Source organism: Wyeomyia smithii, chromosome 2 (genome assembly GCF_029784165.1).
Source record: "Wyeomyia smithii strain HCP4-BCI-WySm-NY-G18 chromosome 2, ASM2978416v1, whole genome shotgun sequence".
NCBI classification, from domain to species: domain Eukaryota; kingdom Metazoa; phylum Arthropoda; class Insecta; order Diptera; family Culicidae; genus Wyeomyia; species Wyeomyia smithii.
The window spans coordinates 51685562-51699766 of record NC_073695.1 but is presented as its reverse complement, the minus strand read 5'-3'; the positions used below and the strand labels follow the sequence as shown (position 1 = coordinate 51699766).

The 14205-nt window shown below is 36.7% G+C and overlaps 1 protein-coding gene across 6 annotated transcripts in view; it reads right to left on the bottom strand.

Annotated features, from left to right (window-relative positions):
* The window catches only part of LOC129725878 (protein boule), an 82085-nt gene extending 68495 nt beyond the window's left edge, over positions 1–13590 (bottom strand). For 2 of the 6 annotated variants that reach the window (XM_055682245.1, XM_055682254.1), the window contains exon 1: positions 12918–13590. The gene's annotated coding sequence lies outside the window, so the exon portion shown is untranslated. Of the gene's footprint in view, positions 1–4552; positions 5014–12917 lie in introns of all 6 variants that reach the window. The other 4 variants (XM_055682253.1, XM_055682255.1, XM_055682246.1 and 1 more) reach the window with 3 other exon arrangements.
* Between the last annotated feature and the right edge of the window lie 615 nt (positions 13591–14205).

Sequence of the window (14205 nt, the reverse complement as noted above, 5' to 3'; positions counted from 1 at the left end):
TAACATAATCCACAGACAGAATAAGTTCGTTTGTTCTGTGACTTAAGTATTTTAAGGGAAGGCTGACCCTTAAAATCTTTTTTAGGAATATATTTAACAACAATCGAAAAAATTTCGTTTACGCTTGGCAATATTGTGCCTGTGGTATTTTCTTTGTGCAAACAACATTTATTTGACAAGGCACAATCGTATCGTTGTTGTTGAAGAAGCACCAATAATTTCTCATAATGCGTCGTAATCAGAATTAACTCTATTTCCTCAAAAACTAAATCCAGCAATATTTACGTTATCATAATGAATGGTTGCATCTTATTTAACTCTAACTAATTAAAATTCGCTATATTATTATTATCTGAAAATAATTTTGAAGCCGTTACATAGGTTCAAACTTTTCGAAAAACCTTTACCTTCGAGACATCAAATTAGTCTAAGTTCATGGTAACAAACGTTCATCGACCTGTTGGGACGGGAAGATTCCGTATTTTTTTATTTCGATACAGAGAATATCATGGGGAATGAATTGTGTCTATTCATGTCGTCTGTGCTAGAAATGCTTGCATGGGATGGTGTTCATGTGAATTTGTCCTTGAAACTATTTATTATTTTTTACCGCTCATTAATGAAATAATAATGAAAACTAGCGTATTACAAAATTGTCCAACATTCTATCTATCCAACAACATATTGGCTATTGTTATCCATCATGTGGTTATTCTTTCATTATCGTTCAAAACCTGACGTAACATTTGCCAGTTTCATTTCCAATTTTACAGAATGCATTCTAGTATAGAAAGCAAAGACGTAGTTCCACGTCGGAAAATTCATATCTGGCATCACTGCTACCCAATCGAAACGACATCGCGCTAATCTTCTCTCTACCGTTGGGTGTCCGTCTGCCGCAACTTTCTTCCGCGTCCAATACCAACATAGCGAAACTCTTCGGTCGACGGGGTAAACATTCTCCGCGCACCACCACAAGAGCATCGATCGCAACCAGAAGAGACGCATGATAACAACATACGCAACATACCCTAAGCTCTTGCATGCCATCACAGCAGCAGAGCAGACAGGACCGAGCCGAGCGAACTGAGGCAAATTATGCTCGAAACATCGTCTTGTGAGCACTAGCCGTAGTAGTAGTGTTGGTGAAAGAATTTTCCTCGCTCATCATCATCAGCAGCAGCAGCAGCAGTAAGCAGCCAGCGCGAGAGCGAAAGTGCTAATCCGATCGGATCGGAAGAGAAAGTGTACACGCGCCACACCGGGCCCGACAAAAAGGTCGTTATCGCGCCGCGGTGCTGAAAGAATCGCAACACCGAACAACCACCATGCTGGTGCATATTTACTGGCAAGAAACATGCAAAAATGTGTAGGGGAGGATTGTACAAAACGCACCAGTTAAGCATTTGCGCGAATTACCGCGCTTCAAATCATTCCAAAGCGACATTGTACGAGTAGGAAGATTGTAGGATCTATTCATTGCATGTTCATGACGAAGTTTACTTTAAAATACTCGATTTCATTGTCTTTTTTTGGTAAAAATTACCACTGCCGCCAAACAAGCCCGTGACCAAAACGCACCACAACAAAGGTCAGTATGCTCCGAAGCAGTAGGCTAATATGCCACTAGCAGATATCAGCACGCGAAGCGAGAAGCACTTGAAGTCTCGAAAGTAAAATCATAAATAATGGAACATGCTCTCAGTTGTCAAGCAATCTCCTGCAAGCTCTTCATAGTGCATTCTGCCCCAATTTTAATTTTGTTTGTTTTTAGGTAAAAGTTGATGAAAGTTAGTGAAATAATTTGAAATACTCATAGCATTATAAACTCCAAAAGTGTAAAGGCTAGGGGAACCATAGTTTTTTGTATTATTTACTAGTCAGTTAATCATAAAAGCTTAAATAAAATTCATGAATAGTTACATGTTGGACAGAGCCACAGCCAATTGCACAGTTTTTCGAGTATTTTAGTCATTATGGCACACTTTTTCATTAAGAACTGTAGAGAAGCTGGGTTTTTATGAGAAAAGCGATGAATTTCGTCATAAAAAGCCACATGTGTAAGTATTTTGGGGAATTAATAGCGTGGGCCATCTTACCCAACTGGTGCGTCTTGTACGGTTCTCCCCTACCTAAAACCTGCTCCGTTAAACCTGACGCTGAGCGCGGTCGCTTTAGCTGTATGCTTTTCATCGTCGTCGCGATTGGCGGAAAAAAAAACAAAGCAAGTAGAATTTACACTTTGTACGCTTTTGTGTTGTACTTTTCCTTACACCAGTTGTGGGACGATCAACATGACAGCTGAGGAACAAATCGTGTGTAGAAGGAAATGTTTTCGTTGTGTTTTGGAGAATTTTATTACTCGAGGGCATGTGTATGATACAAACCTATATTATTTTGATGATGAACGGGAATTTTCATTTAATTTTAATTTTATTCAAATTTGTGCCACTAAATTGCTCACGAGAGATTCCACACAAACTCATCTATGAAGCTGGTAACACTCTCTCAGACGTCAGACGTTGTTGTAAGTTTTGTGATAACGACCATTTGTTTTTTTTTTAAATGGTATGGTCTACAAAACTTGTTTGTCACCCTGTATAGGATATACGAAGTGGGCACTCAATTTCAAGTTTCGATTTTATTGAGGTAGCATTGTTTGTACATTATACGTAAATAACGTAAATTAAGTAAATAACTCATCAACACATTTCATCTTCCAACTCATGAGAAGGAACATCAGAAAATAACACTGATCAACACAGGTGCATTCCAAAAGCTCAAACAGGGAGAAAATGAAAGATTATAGCTATTCAACCATTCCTGTGAATTTCATGTCCCCAACCACGAACTTTTTCCAGAGACTTAATAGCGGTCGTTGACAGTTTAGAATAATTACTATGCGACACTCTCACTAAGTTGACGCGTTTTGGTAATGGCGAGGCACCAAAATTCGTAGAAATGGTTGAATAGCTACAATCTCTCATTTTTTTCCGGTTTGAGCCCTTTTTCCGTTTTTCGGCCAGTGTAATTTTGACTTGTTTGATTGACTACCAGAGCTAGAAAGGAAACAGGTATCGATTGGAATGGTATTATTTGTACTTGAAAACCCATCCTGATTTATGTTTATGGAGTTCTCCGATTGGCGATCGCTGGGTTGTGATCGAGATCAACCGGGGTCTTAAGTGTCTGCCGATTTGAAACACCGTGTATGTTGAGGACACGATATCGTACTCCAAGCAAACATAAAATGGGAATCGGATTCCTCCAAAGACTGCAGCACCGTCGTCGGCGCGGAAAATAAACTGTCAACGACCGCTAACTTTCACTTTCGGACCTTAGCGAGAGGTACGTAGGATAGCTTTTTTGGTTTGCTTCTCTTCTCCGGGGGGTTTTCATAGCCGCAGGCAAAATTTGACCCCAAAGCTGGACATCACTTCGCGTTTCACAGTGCGTACACGGTTTTGAGAAATATACTGATACGATATACACTACATTGACTTTCAGTAATGATAGAAGAGAATGTCGGAAACATTATAATTATTTAAAACCGTGTACGTCACTAAATTTTACGTGAATAAAAATCTTAGATGTCACACAATGTTCCCGAACCAAAACAAACTCAATCAGACATAGATATCGATTACGAACAAGCCATTCTTTCTAATTGCCATTATCACAATCCAACCAAGCCGCAGCTAAAAGATCGGAAATTAGGTTTCTCCCCCTCGTTTCGCCTATCGACCTCCCCCGCTCCCTATCGAATCTCTCGTGCATTTCACACCATCATCAGGCCGCACCAGAGCTTGAGCTCGATATATTTTTCATCCTCGCGAACACTCGTCTCGTCTGCCTTGGAATCAACCTACTATAATTTTATTTATGGGCACAATACATGATTCTTGCGTTTCCCTTTTGTGCTGCGCTACCTAAGTCGCCTGGTAAAGCAAAAAATAAACGACTACTAATCCCTCTAATTGTGTGGTTGATGATTTCTACAGTATCATTGATCAACATTGTTTTTCCTAGCAAACATTGTTTTTACAACCGATATCACGATAACTCTTACCTCAGACATGAATGCCTTTTAGAATATTTAGAAAAATATTCAAATTTTTAAGCTACTAAAAGCACAAGAGATGGATAGTTTACGTAACATTCGACTGATACGGTTGAGTAAACATCAACAAATCTCTGCGAATCAACACGGTACAATATCATGTGACAATAGCGTTGTTTAAAAGTATCAAAAGATACACGAAGTTGGAACTGAGTTGCAACTACTAGAGTTGATAACGAGAATAATAATATCATTGTGAATTTCAACTACATTTTTTTTACTTCGAGTTGTTGTAAAAACAGCAAAGGCTATATTATGTTAATTTTTGACTGCCCATGTTTGTATGTTACATCTATCCAGATACCCTCAATCATATGGCGTGCAGTGACACAGTTCTCCGCATAACGACTGGATTACAGAGCCTAACATTGACTGCAAAGAGTAACAATTGCAAACCAACACTTGGACAACCAGTGCTACACATGTACTTACATACGACGGAGTGCAAGACGTTAGATATACTAACGAACGAATGATGATAGCACCCAGCCATGTCCGTCCGCATTTTGCTCAGGTCCGGTGGTCGGAAGATGACGACGACGACAACGAGAGCCCGACAAGTCTATTTACACTAGCAAAACTTTTCCTATTTGCCTGTTTCGCAGATCGTGAGCGCAAGCAACCTCGTGAGAGGAACAACAGTACCAGCACTAGCAACAACTAAAGAGTGCTGCTGAAACACACAATGGATCGTGTGTATTGCGCTGCTGTGCTGCGATCAGCAGATTTTCTTCTGTTTTCTGCTGCAGGGAATTACAGAATCTACTGTACAGGTCAACTTCGATATCGAGAGTACGTTATATTACATATGATTGCGAAAAAGGTTCTTGAAGCATCCTTGGACGACATTTCGAATATCTTTTAAGTCAGGCATTAACTAGTCACATTGTAACCTAGAAACAAGAAAGAGGGTTGTGTAATGCAAAAATATGGAAATTTGAAAATTTAGAGTATATTTGTATTATTGAAACCAATTTATGTAATAATTTTCATTATTTTTATGTAGTTTTTAGCATATTGCTTTTAGGCATGTTTTTTTAATGTAAATTGTTTCTAACTCAAACTTTGTTACTAAAGTCTAGTGACTTACTACTTCTTTTTCATAACGAAATAAATGTTTTAAACTCAATTTACCAAAATGGCGTTTTTATTTAAAAAAATAGTAGGTGGGTGGTATCCAAGACACGACCGCATAGTTGACGTAGGACTACGATAATTTTATATTTTTATTTTTAAGCTATGCTTGATTTAAGCTCGTTTTACTTTTGTAAATTGCTTGATTTATTCTAATCAATTTAAGCTCAACATCTTCCAAAAGGAAAGTTTTTTGGTTCGGGTGGTAATATCAAGTATCTAGGTCGCCAGCCCAAATTTGACCACTTTGACCACTTTGACCACTTAAAAAGTCATGAAAAAAGAACCGTTCTTTTTTTGACAACAGAAAAAATTCTAGCGTTTTGCCAAAATCGAACTGGGTCTGTATTTTGATTATTTCTTTGCAGCACTCTATCTTGGAAGAAAAAATTTTCTCTTTAACATTCACAATTGAAACCAAATTTAGGAGGAAATTTGGGACTAGAGCTCTATGCTTTCGAGAAAAACTTTTTTTTACAAAGTTACCTAAAATTATTGGACCCATAAAATTGTAGAACAAGGTTTCCCATCTACAAAAATAAAAAAGTTAGATACTTGATAGTATCGAAAATTTTAGTCACCCTAATTTTTGATACTTTTTCAATAAGCGCTTTATCATATGTAACAACTTTGTAGAAGAAAGTTTTTCTCTAAAATATTGCTATAGAGCTCTAGGCCCAAATTTCCCCCTAAATTTGGTTTCTGGACCATTGATGAATACCTTTCATTCTAATACAGCGAATTTACTTTAATACACGAAAAGGCAACCTTCTATAAAATATTTAATTGAGTACGATTTAGTAGAAATTAAACTTCCTTCTATAGCTATTTGTCTTGTCGAAGTTGGCTCACTCACCGATCACAAAGCGGCAAAGATGTCACATATTTTTTTTCCTGCAGTTACAAGCTCGTGAAAAAAATATCGATAACGAATTACAATTTTAGTAGAAAATGTATAGTCACGGAAAATTTGAAATCAGAAAAAATTTGATCAGTTTTAAATTACCAAAGAACAACGAAGATACCATATTTGAAAGTTATGTCTGTTATCTTCGAAAATAAACTAGGCTAGAGTGATGCACAACATTATCCTCAGCAATTAATGTTTGCATAGAGTTGTTCAATTACAATTGCAAATGCAAATTCAAAAAAATTTTCAATTGAAAAATACAAATACTAATGTCGGAACTCTAATATCAAGATGAAATGAATTCGGTTTTCCTCTATACCGCCACCGCGGGATGCAACTAGTATTGTTAGAACAATTATGGACTAAAATTATTTAGCTAGTAAAATATAACCATCAGTACAGCTCGTTTAACTATCTATTCAAAGATCTGTACGGAGCATATTGTCTTTTAAATACCCTATGATCAGTTATTCAAATAAATCTGAAAAAAGCAGAGTATAGAGTTCAAAAATAAACAACGCATTTTGTTTTTTGCGGCACCCGAAAAATCATATTGAATTCTGATATTTGTTGCTATACGAAACAAGAAGAAGAAGAAGACAATTCAAACGGCAATTCGATTGTGTTCCACGCCCCACTGTGCGTCAACAGCGGCAATGTAGTTTTCACTTGGCTTAACTACACAAAATTGAATATCGAGTATTTCTGCACTGATAGACAACGAGTAACCAGTGCTGTGTTCATACATTGCTCGGTGTAGTACTGTTGCCTGTGCCATCATATTCTCCTTCAAGACATCAGTTTTATTAACATTAACATATTTATTACTAGCAGAACGTAATACTGTCTGATAGTGGTGGTTACGAACTTTCCGAAAAAGCTTCACCTTCAAGACATCAAAATAGTCTAGGCTCAGGGAAGCTAACATTAGTTAACCTATTGGGACGGGGAGATTCTGTCAATTTTTTTTTGCCACTGCTATACAGGATATCACAGCAGGCAGTTGGTGTCTATTCATGAAGTCTGTGCCAGGGGTGCTCGCATATGGTTGGTGAAAATTCGACCTTGAAGCTTTTATACAATTTTCACTGTTTAACAATGAAGTGGTAATAAAAAATTGAAGATTCACAAAATTGTCCATCATTTTATCAATCCAACGACACACTGATTATATTGATCCATCATGTGGTTACATCAGTATCACCGTTTGAAATCTTTCATTCCGACGTTACATCTTGGTTTTAGTTTTCGCGGAATGTATCTCGATATAGTGCGGTTAGACGTAGTCCTACGTCAAAAAAAATTAACCAGGTCAAATTAATTTCATTTAGCAACTTTTAAAACTTGTTACATAATAAAGTAAACATTATTTTCCTTGGAAAACCCAACTTTTGAAATTCATACTTGTATTTGTATTTGTATTTGTATTTTGTATAATTCATCTGACAAATAAAGTCTTAATGAATAAAATTAGTCTAATGTATCACAGATCTAATCCTATTTACGAATCGTCCAATTGTCTCATTAAAATCAAACTGCTCTTCCACAGCTGTGAACGCTCGAATGCATGCCAAAATCGGCTCGTTTTGACCAAACAAAGTCCGGTGAAAGGTTGGCTGTAATAACGATGTATTCCGAAGAGTCCTATAAGGTACGCGAAAGTTCATCTTTTCAAGTAGTTTGGGGGCATCATTTGCACCGTACAAAATTTTCGCCACGAACAAAATTTGTTGCAGTTTCCTTCGTTGTTCCAGTGTATCGAGAGCCAGTAGTCGGCATCTGTCAGGATAGGGTGGCAAACTATCGGGATTCCTCCAAGGCAGATTTCGCAGTGCAAGACGAATGTTATGTACATTTATGGAATTTTTTATATATTATTACCATTATTTGTTTATTCGTAACGTCATCTGACAAATGTATGGTCTTCATGATATAATAAATTTAAGTTACTAACACAATTACACTAAACATCTTAAAATATTTATCGTCTACAAGGGAGTCGTCGTTCGAAGGCAACAATCGGAATCTCAAAGTCGAAAAGTTCGTAGACAGCCCATACTTCACTTTGCTCGGCTCGAGGTACAGGAAGTTTCTTGTGCGGAGTGGTCTCTTTGCTGTAGTATCGCAGGGCAATCTACTTGTCCGGATAAGACTTGATCTGTAGAATCGTTTCAAGTCCCAGTAGCTTACATCGAGCTTCATATGAGGGCCAGTCTGACAGGTTATTCCAGGGAAGCATGCGAAGAGCATATCGAAGAAATTTTTTCTACACAGATTCGATTCTAGCGATTAAGTTTGCTTGAGATAGCCTCTAGATCAGTGTTGCAAATTTTAGGTTGTCAATTGAAACTGACAACTACGAATATCAGTTTCAACACGAACGAGCACAAAGTGAAAATTACTCTTAGTTCCAATCATTTGATGGTGATAATGCTGACTGGCAGCATTACTGTGTTTTCGCACACGCTATGTTACTTCAGCGATCTTTTTGTGGTGGAGGATGAAGATGCCTACCTACTTCATCGATTTCACGCAATGGAATGGCTCAGATCAAATAATTTCTATATTTATTAGGACCTAAAATTTATTTCACTGATAATTGACTCGCGTGACACTCAATATGTGGTCCCCGTGGCTCTGTGGTTAGCGATGTCGGTCGGCTAGCTCTCCCACAAGGTTGTGATATCGGGTTCGATTCCCGATTGAGTCGAGGATCTTCTCGAGCTGGAAATTTTCTCGACTCAGCACTGGGGCACGGTGTATCGTTGTACTTATCCTACACATACAAAATGTGCCAAAAACAATATCGATAACGAATTCTCTCAACTAATCTAGTTGATCGAGACCACTATTAGCCCCAAGGCTAAGCGTGCGATATTGTTGACAATCATTGTCAGCTTGAAGAGAGTGAGAATTAAACAGCTGTTGTGTCATTTTAATTTTGCAGTGTCGAAGTTTTGCAACAATGCGCTAGAGTACAGAACAAGACTAGAGGATAGAGCGCACCAGCGAACAGTAGAGCGATCGAAGACAGTAAGGATCCAAGACAACGTTGCCAGTATGCCAGATAAATCCGGATTTTGCCAGATTTTTGTTTGCGCGCTAGACAAACAGATAAACCTCAGAATCTGCCAGATATTTGAAAATGAGACAGATTTTTGCCAGATTTCATCCGCGTCGTCTCGCAAAAAGGTCATCATTACGGGACGGGCCATGGTCGGCTCTTACCTACCTACACCCGGCGAGAGCAAAAAAAAGGTCATCACTTTTAATTTTGTCGGGAATTTTATTCGACAATGAGTGCCAAATTTTTGCCAGACTTTTTATTTTCGTTTTACCAGATTTATTGAAAACTTAGTGGCAACGCTGATCCAGGAACTTACCGCGAATATTTTCACATCTGCGTAAGGTAAGCAACAAAAAAGGAGTGTGAAGAGCAGAGGACCTAAACTGCTTCCTTGTGGGACGCCGGAGAGATTGGTGATTATACCGCGATTAAAGGTTTCCATTGCATTTTAAATAAAAAATGCTCTTAGTAAGTATTCTACATAAGAACGCTCATGTATAGTCTTCTCCGAAATTGTATAACAAAAGTACACCGCTGGACATTCTATTCCCCTTACAAAAAAAAATACGAAAACACTCAAGGGCCGTTCAATTTTCACGTGGACTAATTCCTACGCAATTTATTGTCGAAATTGACTCACGAAGAATGTTACAAATAGTTCATCACATAAATTTCCCTGCGATAACGATAACTGAACCTTGACGTGGTGAATGGGCTTGTAGACAAATCAGTAAATATAAAACGGTTTGAAAATATATGCACATGTTATAAATTGTCAAGTAGAAAAACGATTCAAATTTTAATTTGAATTCATATTTAGTCTTAAACAATCAACACTAGATATGTTATGTTTGGTGAAAAATTCAATCATCAACTCAAAACTCGAGCTATTTGGCTTTTAATCTTTTGAGCAAACTTACGCCAAATTCTAAAATGGCGTATGCATATTGGCATAGGATTTATTCAAAACATTGTGGCTTAGAAACCGTTGGTTGTATAGAAAATCCTTCTGTGGATGGGTTGTAGAAATAACAATGCCTTGTAAAAAAATATGCAACGATAATTTTTTTTGACTAAATAATTGAAAATTATCACTAAATTTAAGTTCGCGAAAAACGTTTTTTTAACTTTTTTATCATAGAAACTTGAAGTTACGCCGCAATTTTCGATTAAAAATCCAGAATAGACCAAATTTTTTCACTTTTTTCAAAATATTTGTATTCCAATGATTTTAAACAATATAACTAGTTATTTTAAGTCGTAAAACTTGCAATAACTAACTTCGTAATTACAACTGGTTTCAAGTTATTTTGAATATAAGCTGACGAAATAAGAAAATAAACACTAAGCTATACAGAAGACGAATAAAATTTTCCTCTTGAATAAATGTTCTATTAAAACTTGACATTATTCCAAAACTTTTGATAAACAGTCGTGGATGGGAAAAGGTACCTTAGACCAGGTGATGATGCTTTTTTACGCTTTTTGTGAGATATTTGTGGTTCTCTGGCAACAAACATAGAATTAATAAAATAGACGATCAGACGAACAGACGACATAACACAACTAATTCTTTGACATCAAAAAGATCGGATGAATAATTTAGAAGCTATGGCTATGCTCACATTCACGGAGATTTTTTTCGATTGACTGAATTCAAAAAACGGAAAGAACATTTAAATAATTAAAAAATGGATGCATTTACAATGTTAGTTATTACAAGCTTTCAACATTTGCGGTATTTCTCCAAGTTTCTTAAATAAAAAATTACAAAAATCATTTTTTTTCGTCTTTTGTTTTTTTACAACCCGAAAAAAAAATAACATCAAAAAACCTTAAAAGTTGCTGTAATTGTACATAGCCTTATCATAATTTACCAATGTTTTTTATTGTAAATACATCATTTTTACATTAAATATCCTTGTCCAGAACAAAAACACTGTTTTTGCCTGTTTTTACCATGAAAAAGGGGGGCTGTTATGTATCTTAACAGCATTTTTCTAGGCACTTTTTCCATACATTTGAAAGTCTTTGACAATGTTTTTCATGGTAAAATTATTGTGAAAACATGGCAATAACAAGAAACGTTCGCAAGCTTACAGTAAACATACCATGTTTTTATGGTTACAATAAAAAATATTGTCCATTTACGGTTCTCACCATAAAATTCAACGTAATTTTTTTATTCGGGAAGGCTTTTTAAATTCTCTACAAACATTATTTTTACTATTTCCACCATAAAACAGGGGGTTGAAATAATAATGATAACTCACGTAGTACAAATTTCTATCCTAAACATATTGTCAACATTTGGTCAGAATTTGTGTTTGTTCGTTTGTACAGTTTGTACTCCCGTATAGAAAAAAACAACAACGTAATTCTGCGTTATAAAAATTCATTAGGTTTAAGAAACGCAACTGGGGAAATGAATATAGAACTTACTTAATTGCTAACTTATTCTCTATAAAGTGAGGATATCGTAGCATTTGAGGATCGCAACGATTTTTGTCGAGAATTGGTAATAAGTTTATTTGACTTAGTTTCTAATGTTTCAACACCAGTAAGTCTATGTAATTCAAGTGTATCAAACGCTTCAAAAAGGTGAGGAGAGACCAGCGGTGCTCTGCTCTCTGTCAAGAAAGCAGTTTTTATTACGCTTTTACAGCATATTTAAAAATTGTTCAAGAAAAAGGGATGTTTCAAAAAACCTTTACCTTCGAGACATCAAGTTAATCTAAATTCATAGAGGCGGGAGACTAATTTTTTATACTGATATAGACAAATTCACAGTAAATGTTTGGTGTCTTTTTAAGCAGTCTGTGCTAGGTATGCTCGCATTTGGTTAGTACATTGTTCGCGTAAATTTGTTTTTAACGCTAAGCAATGAAATAATTATGATAACTACCGTAAGGCGCCCTTATTCAGCGCGGCTCTTAATTTTGCGCACTTTGAATTAAAATGTTAAAAAAATAATTAAAAGCCGATATTCAAAAATGATGTTTGGAAGTGATTTCCTATATATTAACTGTTAACTTTCTGCTAATGTTTCTTTGGTTTAATATAAGGCATCAACATTTTGATACGAAGTGCGCAGAATTAGGACGCCTCACGGTAGCATATTACACAATTTTCCAACATTCTATCTATCCAACAACATATTGGTGATTGTTATCCAATATATGGTTATGCTGTTATTATCGTTTGAAATCTGACGGAACATTTGCCAGTTTTATTTCCTATTTTACAGAATGTATACCAGTATAGAAAACAAAGACGTAGTCCCACATCAAAACTTATTTAGATAAACTATCCAATAAATGAAATTATACCTAAATTTATCGAAAACACATTCCCGCTGGCCACACTGCCCACAGCAGTCACATTGAATGTCGCGTGTTTTCAAGGGAGAGTCTTGTTTTTTTTCTGCATGCTAATCGAGAGACTGATACAATGTATGTGTGTAGGTACCCAAGTGCTGAATTCTCTTGCATGGCGATTTTTTTTTTGCTAGCTATGCATTGCTACTTTCAGTGCAATAAAACAAAGCTGAGTCTTCGTTTTCGGTGTGAGTGCGAAAAGTTATTAATTTTTCACACTAATTTTCTTCAAACTCTGTTCAACTAATTGCAATTGATACCCATTGAAGATTGTGATTTGCAGGAATGACCATTTTAAAAATGACCTACCTTCTGATTAGCTATTGATTTTACAAATGGCTATCTGCGTTCCTTATCTGCTGCGCTGCAGGCAATCCTGGGGAAAACTGCAACTGGCAGTAGAAACACTAAAATCACACTTTTCCTTTCCACGTTAAACAATAGTGTAAGTAAAATATAAGTTGCACAGCAACCGTTTACTAGGTGGTTGAATCTTGAAGAATGAAAGACCGAAATTAATCGAACCGAAAAATCTCTACTCTTGGCAGATTTTTTCCTTCGCTTTACTGCCCCCTTTGGGTTTTCTTTTCACGATAATCGCACAAACTTAACTCTCGAACAGGTGATCGTTTAACACAATTAAAGCACAGTAGTGACACCAAAAACGGTCGATTTTTCACTGGATTGGAACAGCGCGGCGAGAAAAACACACCTTGTCGATCGAATTTTCGCTTTTTTTGCAAACCTATGGCGACGCACGGCAAGGGGACGAATAATCGTGCGTGTATATTCAAGGCTTGAGCATTTAACTGGTTCTTCTGTAACACACTTTTGCACTCTTTCCGTTTTGGACTTTTCTGCCGTCTGCTTTACTACTTCGTCTTATTTACTATACTGCTGCTTTGCTTGCTGCTCACGGTGCGATGATGTGAAGCTGAACTAGACACGGCACTGACTGGTTACTACACTGTCTGTTTGTATGCATGACAGCAGTGACGGCAAGGCACCAACTCTACACACTTTCTATCAGCAAGTCAGTTTGGTTATTTTGATTATTTTAAAATTGTTTCCAGTTTCGCACCAACCGTACTGAACTGTTATTATTTGGCAGCACTTCGTATCGAACTCTTTCCTTTACGTATCTTCGCGTTTGCAAAGCTTATGAGAGAAAAAGAGAAAAAACATTTTCGCTTTCATCACGCATGTAACGACAGTTCCTTACGCAATTTTCTGTAAGTGAGAAAAGTTACATATATCCGCTTTACTTTGTACACTCTACCAGGAAAATAGCTGAAAAAACGTTAAAATGCCTTACAATTAGAGTACAATCTAAAAAACCTCTTAGGGATCATTCAAATAATACATAACGCTCTAGGGGGTGGGGGGTATTCAACGGAGCGTTATACTGCATGTGGCAAACATGTAAAATTGCGTTACATGGGGGTGGGTGGGTATTGAAAATTGCCAAATTCCGCGTTATGTAATATTTGAATGGTTCCTTATCAGGATGTGTAGAGAATTGAACAGCTGGGCCAGCTGGACGATAAAAAACTAAACGTGAATCGTAGAATCATTTTTCAATTCGCGACTACGAAGC